Below are 12515 nucleotides of genomic sequence, written 5' to 3'. Positions count from 1 at the left end.
CAAAATGCAGAGTTCAAAACACTGATTATAAGGGTGCTCAATGAACTTAGGTGAAGAGTAGAGGAGCTCAGTGAGAATGTTAACCAAAAGATAAAAAATATAAAAATGGAGATTAAAAAAAAAAAACATAAAAAAGAACCAGTCAGAATTGGAAAATACAATAAATGAAGACTACCATAGGAAAAATCAACAGTAGATTAGATCAAGCAGAGGACTGAATCAGTAATTTAGAAGATAAGGTAGCAGAAAACACCTAATCAAAACAGCAACAAGAAAAAAAGAATCCAAAAAAATGAGAATAGTTTAAGGGGCCTTCACCAAACATACGAAAATTCATATCATAGGAATACCAGAAGGAGAAGAGAGAGAGCAAGAAATTGAAAACCTATTTGAAGAAATAATGAAGTAAAAATTCCCCAACCCAGTGAAGGAAACAGACAGACAAGCTCAGGAAGCACAGAGAATCTCAAATAAGATGAACCCCAAGAGGCCCACACCAAAACACATCATAATTAAAATGCCAAAGCTTAAAAACAGAGAGAATCTTAAAAGCAGCAAAAGAAAAATGTCTGGTTACCTACAAGGGAGCTCCCATAAGACTGCCAGCTGATTTTTCAACAGAAACTTTGCAGGCCAGAAGGGATTGGCATGAAATATTCAAAGTGATAAAAAGCAAGGACCTCCAACCAAGATTACTCTACCCAGCAAAGCTATCATTTAGAATTGAAGGACATATAAAGAGCTTTTCAGACGAGAAAAAGCTAAAGGAGTGCATTACCACCAAGCCAGTATTATAGAAAATGTTGGAAGGACTTCTTTAAGAAGAAGAAGAAAAAAGAAAAAAAGATCAAAAATATGAAAAATAAAATGGCAATATAACTACATATCTATGAACAATTACTTTAAATATAAATGGAGTAAATGTTCCAATCAAAAGATAGGGTGGCTAAATGGATAAAATAAGACTCTTACATATGCTGCCTACAAAAGACTCACTTCAGATCAAAAGACACACACAGACTAAAAGTAAAGCAATGGAATAAGATATTTCATGAAAATGGAAACAAACAAGAGCTGGGGTAGCAATACTTGTACCAGACAAAATAGACTTTAAAATAAAAGCTATAAAGAGACAAAAAAGGACCCAGTAATCCCACTTCTGGGTCTTTATCCACAGAAATCCAAAATACTACTTCCAAAGGACATGTGAATCCATGTGCTCATGTATCATTTATTATTATTTACAACAGCCAACACCTGAATGTCCTCAATGGATGAATGGATAAAAAAGAGGTGGTACATGCATACAATGGAATATTACTAGGCCATAAAAAAGAATGAAATCTTGCAACCTGCAACAACAAGGATGGACATGGAGGGTGTTGTGTTGAGTAGAATAAGTCAGACAGAGAAAGACAAACACCATATAATATCACTTACATGTGGAATCTAAAAAACAAAATAAACAAACATAAAAGAAATAAACTCAAGTTACAGAGAGTATTTTGAGGTTTAGCAGATGGGAGGGAGTTTTAGGAGTGGGTGATAAAGGGTAAGGGATTAAGAAGAACAAACTGGTAGTTACAAAATAGTCAGGGGGTCTACAGCCATGCCACTCTGAACACGCCCGATCTCGTCTGATCTCGAAAGCTAAGCAGGGTCGGGTCTGGTTAGTACTTGGATGAGAAACCACATAAGAATACCATGGGCTGTAGGCTTAAAAAATATAGTCAGGGGCTTATAAAGTATAGCCTAAGGAATATAGTTAATAATATTGTATTAACTGTGGATGGTGTCAGATGGGTACTAGACTTACTGGGCTGATCACTTTGTAAGTTAAATGTCTAATCACTATGTCGCACACTTGAAGCTAATATAATATTGTATGCCAACCATAAAATTAAAAAAATATTTTAAAAACTAGTAATAAAGAGAACAACTTGAAATCAGCCAAAGCAGAAAAAATATTCATTACGTAGCAGGGGAACAAATATATGAATCATAATTCACTTTCATCAGAAACGATATGAGCCAATAAATATTGGAACCACATGTTTACAGAGCTGGGGCTCAGGAGGAATCTATCAACCTAGAATTCTATATCTACTAAAAATATTTTTCAAAAATAAAGGTACAATAAACACATTTTCATAAAATAAAAGATAAAAGAGTTCATTACCAGCAGACTTTCATTACAAGAAATCTTAAAGGATGTTCTTCAGGCTAGAGGAAAATGACACCAGATGGAAGATAGGATCTACACAAGAATGCCAGAAATGACAAATAATAAAGGAGTAAATATAAAGGACTTAAACTTTCTTTTAAAAGACACCTACTTGGCATTATAAAATAAAAATATGTTTTATAGGTTTATAACATTTGTAAGTAAAATATATGACAATAGTAACAAAGATTTGAAGCAGGAAATGGAAGTCAACTGTTGAAAGGCTCTGACATAGTACCAGTAATACAAGCTTAATTTAATATTTGAAATATCAAATCCTGTAATTTACCACATTCACAGAATAAAAGATAAAAATCATATAATCCTTTTAATAGATGCAGAAAAAACATTTGACTAAATCCACACTCATGCATAATTTTTTTTAATCTAAGCAAATTAGAAATAGAAGAAACCTATCTCAGCCTGGTAAAGGATACCTATGAAAAGCCTTCAGGTAAGGTCATCCTTAATAATGAAAGACTGACCACTTTCTTCCAAATTTCAAATCAAGAAAAACATATTAACTCTTCCTATTACCATTTAACATTGTACTAGAGATTCCAGGAATGTTTAATAAGGGAGAGAGAGGGAAAGAAAGAGAATAAAATAAGAGAAATTAAAGATATGTAAATTAGGAAGATATGTAAATTAGAAATTAAAGATATGTAAATTAGAAATAAAATGGTCATTATTCACAGATAATATGATTGTGTACATATGAACCCTAAAAAATATACCAAAAATTTATGATAATCAGTTAATTAAATACAAAAGTCACAAGATTCAGGATCAACATACAACTATTATATTTTTATTTACTAGTAATGAATAATTGGGAAATAAAAGTTTTTAAAATATCATTTACAGTATCATCGAAACACAAGAACTGAGAATGAATGTGAGCAAAAAAAAATGGCATAGATGATAGAGGCTTTGTTCATTCTTCTTGTGATCAAATCAAAGTTGTGACAGAAACAAGGAACAAAGAGCAAGCAAAGTCACCTGGGATCTAGATGAACAGAAGCATAACTAGGGAGAGAAATAAAAAATAAACCTGCAATGGTAGAAGGTAGGAGGGGGCAAAAACATAAGGCTGCCCTGTCCCCATCTGCCGAGTGGGACAGAGGCTGCTGCAGCTGCAGGTGGTAGCTGCAGACTCCTCTTAAAGGGGCCATGTTCGCTACTGGACTTTTGCAGTGACAGGCCTGCTCACTCTGAGCACCAGTGCTAGGTAGGCCACTCAGGGGGCACCAGGGACTTACGGGCAGACACTGAGTTGTCAGAGAAAAGTCAGAGGTATGGCTCTCTCCCAGACAGAAGTATTGGCGGTATCCATTGTTCCCTCTATTAAGCCTCCCCACTCCCAGTGTGCAGACTCAGTGCCGCCATAGCTGAAATGTAATTGAACTAGATAACAGAGGTCACTCCACCCAGAAGATTCCCTGAAACTCTGCTTCCCTAAACTTGGGGCCCCATTCAAGCCACATCCAATTATGTCCTCCAAGTTCGGTGTTCCTTGTTGAGCCAACTCCAAGACTCACACTGGTGGCAGCTAGCCTTGGTTTCTGGTGTGGCCTCTTGAGGCAACTATAAACACAGCATCTGTGGATTGCTTGCTGAATCTTAACAAGTGGTCCTGAAGGGTCACAGGCTGGGATTAAACTTGGCCTGCAGCTGAACCCCTCTCAGGCCTGGACCACTGGACACCTACTACACAAAGCTGTGCTAGTAAGACCGTGAGACTTAGGCACTTTGCTTAGTACATAGAAACAGACACAGAAAGACAGCCAAAATGGGAAGACAAAGAAGCAGAAATTATATGAGAGAACAGAACAGAGATCCAAGAATAATGGAGTCAGGCAATCTAACAGATGCAGAGTTCAAAACACTGGTTATTAAGATGTTCAATGAACTTAGGGGAAGAGTAGATGAACTCAGTGAGAATTTTAACAAAGAGATAAAAAAAATATATATATATATAAATGAAAGTGGAAATTATAAAAGGGAACCAGTCAGAAATGAAGAACACATTATCTGAGATGAAGAGTATATTAGAGGGAATAAACAAAGTGAATTAAGAAGAGGATCGAACCACTGATATAGAAATAATATAGAAATTCCAATGACCAGTAATCAAGACAATATGATATTAACATAAAAATAGACAAACACATAATCTTTAATTGGTAGTGGTTATGCAGGTATAGAGTTTTGTCAAAATGTTTCAAACTAAACATTTAAAGTCAGTGAATTTATTGTATATAACTACATTCAAAAAATTGATTTTAAAAAGATAATTATTATTAATATATGGAGTAAGAAAGAAGGTCAGTGAAATATGTGAGCAAAGGATCACAATGTAACATTTTTAATATCTGATGAAAAGTCAAACAACTAATGAATCACATTTTTGTTAAAAAAAATCATTGGAAGTAGTTTGGTCTATAAAATTGTTATTCTCTGTTGCCTTGATGTGGATTACTAGAACATGAATGCATAAAGACAAAGAGTTGATTTACCTTTCAAGACTTAATAAGTTTCAACTAACCAAAAACTTCAGCGATATCTTGTTTCTGTATAAGCCTGAGATTATAGATTTATTTGTCTTTTGAATGGGAGATGATAAAAAATAAAGGGATTTTTTTAAAGATAAACACTATATTTTTATGTACATAAATTTTAGACTAAAACTCAAAAGCACATAAGTAAACAGAAAACTCTCTGAAAAGTAAATATTTTCCAAATTTTAAAAAAAAATCCTGTCATAAGATTGTCATAAGATTCAACAAATAATGCATTTTCCTTAAACAACACCTAAGGAGATGCCACAGCAACCTAAAATCGCCCTAAAAATGAGAGATGAAATCATCACACTTTTACTGTATTATGTTTTCAAAATAAAATATATAATTTCTGCTTACATTATTTCTAGGTACCAAGAATTATTTTGTGATATGACCAATGTAACTATAACAAAGTTATATAGCTTGGGGAAAGACATTTAAAATTGCTCTAACATGAAAAAATTTTGCACTAAGTAACTGGAGGTGTTTAAAATAGGAATTAGTATTCCTAATTATTATTCCTAATAAGTTCAGATACATACAAAATTATCAAGTTTATGTAGGGTTATAGTAAACATAACAGAAAGTTTCTGGAAAAAGAAAAATTATAAGGGCGTGAATCTCCAAGGAAAGGCAGCATGAGAACTTTAATATATGCATATTATCAACAGCTTTTATCAACCTGTGTCCAATTTAAGAAAACAATGTCCTTAACTCTGCATGCAAAAAAAAAACTCTTACTGAATGAATTATCTGTTTAAAATATAATTAAGGAGGAGGATTCTGGAGAGATGGCAATGGCTACTCCTATATTATCCTAGGCAAAGTAGATCCTTGGTTGCAGTTTTCCAAATGTCCATTTCATTCCATTTCCAATGTCTCTCGTTCAATTTTCAAAGATTTGTGGGAAAGGAGAAAATTTTCAAATACTAATGGGAAAGAGAGAGAAAACTAATGATGAAAGATACAGAAGATTTTTGGAAATGATTAGTATTCTTCCCATAGCTGTTAATTAAGAAGAATGACAAGCATGCTTCCAGGTTTACAAAACCCTGAAAAATATCAATTTTTTTAAAAATAGGAACAGTAGTGTTTACATAAAGCAGATACATTTTTCTACCTTTGTCTTTGGTTTGATTTATATATATTACAGATTATGTTATATATAAACCCTTTAGAAACTTTACTTTTGTAGTTTGTGTTTTATTCTTCACTATCACAAAGCCAAGTAAATAATATTTTTCTTAAAAAGCATTTATGAGTATGTTAATTTCTACCAGCTCTCTAATTTTTGTTGAGAGAAGGGGAGCAGCTGGTCTTGCTCCTGGGAAATTAACAGAAAATATTCATGAACAAAATTCCTAAAGCAATTATTGCTGGCTTTCCTGGCAGTCTAATGGTAGAAATCAATAGCTGTCTTTATGGAATATATCTCCATGGAATAAAGGAGACAAGAAGTGAATGGTGGTCTAGTTTTAGTCCTTTGCTAATCTCCATCTTTGACAGCTGACAGCATTAAAATTGATAACACCTGGTCCAATGGGAAAACATTATTAAATATTTCATTTACCAGTAAATAGTTGTCCTTTGACATCAACAAAATAAGGTGTCCTTATTGGTAATTTTGGTGAGCAGAAGGTGAGAGATTAGCAATTTTTTCATTTATTTATTTAACAAATGTTTATTGAACATCCGTCTCTTGCCAGGCTCTAGGTTGGCTTCTAAGGATCACAAAATGAGGCAAAATGTCTACCAATTCAAGCATACATGCTAGTGGTAGAGACAAGGAAGTAAAACAGAATGTATAATTCATATGAGAATAATGAGTGTCTTGAAAGGGAAATATGAAGTGGTTAGGGGGTGTCTGAAGGGGATCACAGGCACCTACCACAACCTGGGGTGGTTAGGAAGGCTTCCTGGTGACATCGAAGACAAATAGTGAAGGATGAATAGGAAGTACTCAGAAAAATTAGAGTGAAGAGGGAGGCAAAAGGCATCCAAAATAGAGAGAATAGCATATGCAAAGGCCCAAGGACAAGAGAAAATAAGGTTCTTTTGAGGAAATAACAAGAATACTAATCCCTTTCATGTCTAAAAAGTGTAGACATTGGTAAATTTTTCATTGGCAAAATCTTATTAAAGAAAAATAATATAATGTCATTAAATATCTGTTTAAAAACAATGAATTAAAAATTAAAGAACAGATAATGTCATTAAAGATTTCTATAAGAGAAAACTTCTTTAATGTCATAAAAGCAGAAACATTGCAAATATCTATTGACAGAGAACAGACAAATAAAATTATGGCATATTCATACAACAATGAAAGGTATGAATTACAACAATTTGCAACAACGTATAACTTGAAAATAATGTTTAGCAAAAAAAAAGAAAAAGAAAAGCATGTTCTAACAAATTACATAGAGTATAATATATTTTATGTAGTTCAATAATAAATAAAGCTAATTGGTATAATTGGACATATACACACTTATGATAAAACTATATTTTTTGAAATGTAATAAAAATATTAAATTTAAGAATAGCGGTTGCCTTTGCGAAACGGTGATACAGGTGATAAGGAGACATATGGTACAGAGAAGAAAATTAATAGGTAGCTCAAAGTTTTTCTTATTCTAGTTCTTGGATTGAGAAGTAGATTCATAAATGTTTTTATGCAATTATGATTTATAATTAACATATGTAATATGGTATACTTTTATAAATTATATAGATTTTAAAAGATAATAAAAGGAAAAATGTAAAAGAAAATTATTATCCTACTTCTAACCTCATTCACTTGTTCAGAAAATATTTCCAGAACATCAGTACATTTTGTCTGCTAAAGCAGACCCTTCCCCAAATTCCATGACCATAGCTCTCTATAAAATTTTCATTTAATTTGACTTTATAGTAATTTGAATAGGAACAAAGTTCTTAATCACAGATAGGTAGAAATGTCCCAAATATCCATTGACGAAGAATGGACAGATAAAATTGTGGTATATTCATACAACAATTTAGTAAGCCGAATTAAATTTAGTAATATATTTAGAACTTTATTCTTGTAAGCTTCCACAAAATGACTCTCCTTTTACCATTGGCTTCAGTGCTTGGCTTGTATATACCTTTTCTCACTGCACTATCCACACACTCAGCCACAGGTCTATCAAGGGAGAAATTTTTGCTAATCTTTAGTTAAAGGAGTTTCACAGGATTTTGCATACACAAAATATCATAGATCAGTAAAGTATGACATTTATCCAGTTGAATATTTTTAGCATCTATTGAGTCCCAAGCTCTCTTTCTAGGTAATATAGATACAATACTGAATAAGCAAGAGAAGGTCCTGTTCCTGTAGAGCTCACTTTTTGGTCAAGAAACAAATTCATTTTTAAACAGCCTTGAGTATGAAGGTCTGTAGCTCAGAGGAGAAGCACTAGCTAGAGATGAAAATGTGGGAATTGTCCTAAGTTGCAAAAGTCATCACCAAAGAGAAGAAAGAGAGGGTAGGGTGGAAGATAGGAGAACGTGAAAGGAAAAGAGAGAGGAGAGGGGAGAGGAGGACTTGGAAACAGGAGCTCAGTTGAAGGAGGAGCCTGAGAAAAGGGGGCTATATCCAAATGCCTAGTTATGAGTCCCCAGTAGCTGTCTCATATGCATTTAAAAATTAACATGTCCAAAACTTCAATTGATGCAGAATGGCAAGTGATTTAGGAAGAACAGCATAAGAGAAAGTTGCCATAGAAGCAAAGAAAACAAAGTCGTTTCCAAAAGGAAAAAGTGGTCATTCATGTTACATGCCGAGTGAAATTTTAAAGGATAAGGAATTGAATACATAACTGTGCTTTCACAAGTATGATTAGCAAAACCATGATAGGTGAGGAGCACAACGAGTCTGTAGACTAGAGTGTGACTTGAAGTATAGGTTTCAGTGACTACAGTTTTCATTTTAAACCAGGTCTTTTTATATCAAATCCACTCACTATAGCTACACCAGACCATGAAGAACCATATATATCGAGTAAGGAGAGAGAGTTTGAGTCTTTACATCAATGAAGAGCCATTGAGGCATTTGCCAGCAGATGAATTGTCTATTCAAATCTGCACTATCTGTGGTTTAGAAATATCATTCTAACTCCACAGATGAAAGATCTCACTTTTTTATTTATTATATCTACTACGATTTTCATAATATGTTTATTATAACAAATATGTTTTTGCCTTCCTCTTTATCATTTACACTCATTAGATGAGAGCCGAGGGAAAAGTAGTTGACAGGGAGAGAAGAAAGAGAAGGTAGAACTTACCCATGAGTATGTTTCTTCCTAACATACAGACGATAGGATTATCAAAGAGTCAAGCAGGACAAAATCATATTTCCCTTCAAGTATTTAATATAGAAATACTTAAAACCAAAGCAGGGGGTACAGTTGCAGCCACAAGGAAGAAATTATGTAAGGGGATGGGGAGAAGAGAACACTGAAAGCTGACTTTATGTGACATGATGCCTTTAACTCTACACATCAGCTTGTTTCTTTTAAATTAATATCAAATTGGGAAATCAGACCTCACTTTAAAAATTCAAAAATGGAACCAGGCACATATTCATGTTATTAACTTTAGTGAAGGATTTTATTTTAGATGTCTTAAAGTATAAAATTTGGAGGATTTTGAGAATATATTCTTCAGGAAGATCATGACATTTATACTGAATTTTTCTAGCTGAGAAATTTTTCCTCAAAATTGCAGTTAACTTGTGCTTCAGGTATCAGTAGCTAAGCATTCTCTCTCTGGGTCTCAGTAACCCTGGCTGAGAAGTACAGGTTCTTCAAAAATTCTGCTAAGCCATCTGCCAACAGGCTAATGAGTTACATCAGAGAGCAGGTCCTGGAGTGAAAGTATGCCAGAACACCTGTGCTTTACCTGACTGGAGTAAACTCTGAAGTCTACTTATCCAGATGCTGAAAAGAACAGCAAAATCAGGATCAAAATCAAGATTCTAAACAAAAAATTCATGGAATGCTTCACAATATAAGTTAAGATAGACCAGTTAACCTTCACCTTCCTGGTAATAGCATACCTGACAATCCCAACACCAAGCATTGGTTCTCTAGACTCATTTCTGAAGTATGAATTATTCTTACCTCCTTCTTGGTTCCAAAAGATATAGTGAGTGGAAAGAGCACTGGATTTTGAATAAAAAGACCTGGTTTTAAATGAAAACTGTACTCATTGGTTATCTAGCCCTGGACAAATCATTGAACTCCACACAGTATACATTCGCTCATCTATAAAATAAGTATAAAATCACCATACATTTCACAGGACTGCTATGATGGGAAAAAATTTAAGTATCTCAAAATCTAGATAGGGTTTCACTTCTTGTTTAAATGCAAACATCACAAGATACTGTCACTTTTACCTGAACATGAACAAACCATTTTAACTACAAAATCATGGCTTATTAAAAACTCATCAGAGAACTAAGGAACTAAATAAACACAAATGAAACCAAAAAGTAAGTAACAATCCAATGTTTATCAACTAAATGAATGAATGGATAAAATGTGATATATCTATAAAATGGAATATTATTTGGCAATAAAAACAAAGTGCTGGTACATGGTACAACATGCATGAACCTTGAAAATAGTATGCTAGGTTAAAGAAGCTAGTTATAAAGGATCGTATAGTGTATGATTCCCTTTATATTCAATAGTCAGAACAGGTAAATGTACAGAAATGGAAAGCATATTAGTGGTTTCCTAGGGCTGGAGGAGATGGAGAGGGAGAATGGAGGGCTGGGGGATTATAGCTAAGAAGTGTGGAGTTACTTTTCGGGTAATAAAAATGTTCTAAAATTGATTATGGTAGTGGTTGCACAATTCTGTAAATCTACTGAAGCCATTGAATTGTATAGTGTGTGAATTATATTTCAATGAAGCTTTTTCTAAAAAGTCAATTATATTTCTATATACTAGCAAGGAACATTTGGAAAATGGAATTTTAAAAAACAATACCATTTAATAGACGACTGACAATACCAAGCGATGGTGAAGATATAAAGCAGCTAAAATCCTCACACATTGCTGGTAGGGATGTATATTGGTAAAATCACTTTTGGAAACGATTTGGCAGTATCTATTAAAATGTAATAAATACCAACAATTTCATTTCTGTGTGTATAACCAAGGGAGAAGAGTGCTCATGTCCACCAAAAGTCACGTACAAGATTGCTCATAGTGGCTTTACTTATAATAGCAGGAAGTGGAAATAACCCATATGTCCATCAAGAGTAAAATGAATAAGTAATTTGTGACTTATTCATACTTTGAACACTACTTAGCAATTTAAAAGAATGAACTACTAGATGTAACACATTGTAAAACCTGCCAGACAATGTCGAGTAAACAAAATCAGATAAGCATGGGTACAACTGTATGATTCTATTTATAGGAAATTCAAGATTAGGCTAAACCCAATCTGTGGTGATAGAAGTCAGAATTGGGGGCACCTGTGAGTGAAGCTAAGCGTATGACTATCAAGGAGCATAAAGGAGCCTTTTGGAACGCTGCAGATATTTTAAAGTTTGAACTACGTGCTGTGTTGCTGCAGGTTCAAGGTTCCCAAGTAAGGGCACTAAGGCAGTTAGAAGAAAATGCAGGGAGCCCTAGGCAACTGCGACACAGCTCTGTTCCATCAAAGGAACAGACAGCCTCGCAGGGCAGCAGTGCCTTTTATACACAGGTTAAACAACAGTGGCACACTACCAAGAAATGGAAGCCTGCGCATGCGTACTGGACATATGGTTACATAATGGGAGATGTGCTGAGTCACTTCCGCTGGGAAGTTAGCTGCTAAGTCTATCCAGAGGGATCCTGACTACAGCAGTCTTTCTTTCTCCTCACGCTCCACTCCTTCAGGGCTCCTCCCTTACACCTACGCAGGTTTGCCAAGTGATCCCTGCGGGAGGGCAGAGCCCTGTACCCACAGTGCTGTATAAACATGTAAAAATTAAACTGTACTCTTAAGTTCTGTGCACTTATACTTCAAGTTTAAAATGTTTTAAAGAAAAAAGTTATATGATTTAGCACTTAAATATCTTATTACTCTCATCAAAAGAGGTTTATACCATGTTAGAGTCAAATGCCAAGTGGTAGTGGACTGAGGAACAAACATAGAAGTAAAGTGTGTGTGAAAACTAATCTTTCAAGATATCGAACAATGAAAGAGAAGAAAAGATGAACCTGAGGGATAAAACCTAGAGAGAAATTTCTTTTATTGGTTCAGGGAATGAGACAGTGGCACATGCTCAGAAGTTAGAAGAAAGAATGTAATGGAGAGAGATGATGAAAGAACTAGACTTGATAGTTTATCACCACATATAGAAAGTTAGCCTTTTATATTACTCTTGGGTTCAAGTTTCAGCTCAATCACTTACTCCTTATAAGACTTTGCTCGTGCTACTTAACCTGTTCAAGATTAATTCTTCATCCATAAAATGGAAGGAAATAATTTTAACTTTTTATAGTGTTGCTGAGAGTGTGTGTTTATGTTGAGTTCAATAAATATCTATTATACTAATTCAAGGAGATTAGGTAGAGTAGAACTAAAAACACAGAGGAATCGAATTTATGAAATATCAGGAAAAAAGAATGGGCTAAAAAAACAGCTTTAAATAGCATGTGAGTAGAAAAACTAAGTAAACGGCAGATTCTTTACTT

At 34.1% G+C, this 12515-nt stretch overlaps 1 pseudogene; it reads left to right on the top strand.

Annotated features, from left to right (window-relative positions):
- Window positions 1–1599: 1599 nt before the first annotated feature.
- LOC112469333 lies at window positions 1600–1718 on the top strand (annotated as a pseudogene).
- The last annotated feature ends 10797 nt before the right edge of the window (window positions 1719–12515 follow it).

This window comes from Pteropus alecto, unplaced genomic scaffold (genome assembly GCF_000325575.1).
Source record: "Pteropus alecto unplaced genomic scaffold, ASM32557v1 scaffold146, whole genome shotgun sequence".
NCBI classification, from domain to species: Eukaryota; Metazoa; Chordata; class Mammalia; order Chiroptera; family Pteropodidae; genus Pteropus; species Pteropus alecto.
This window is presented reverse-complemented; position numbering and strand designations above follow the sequence as displayed.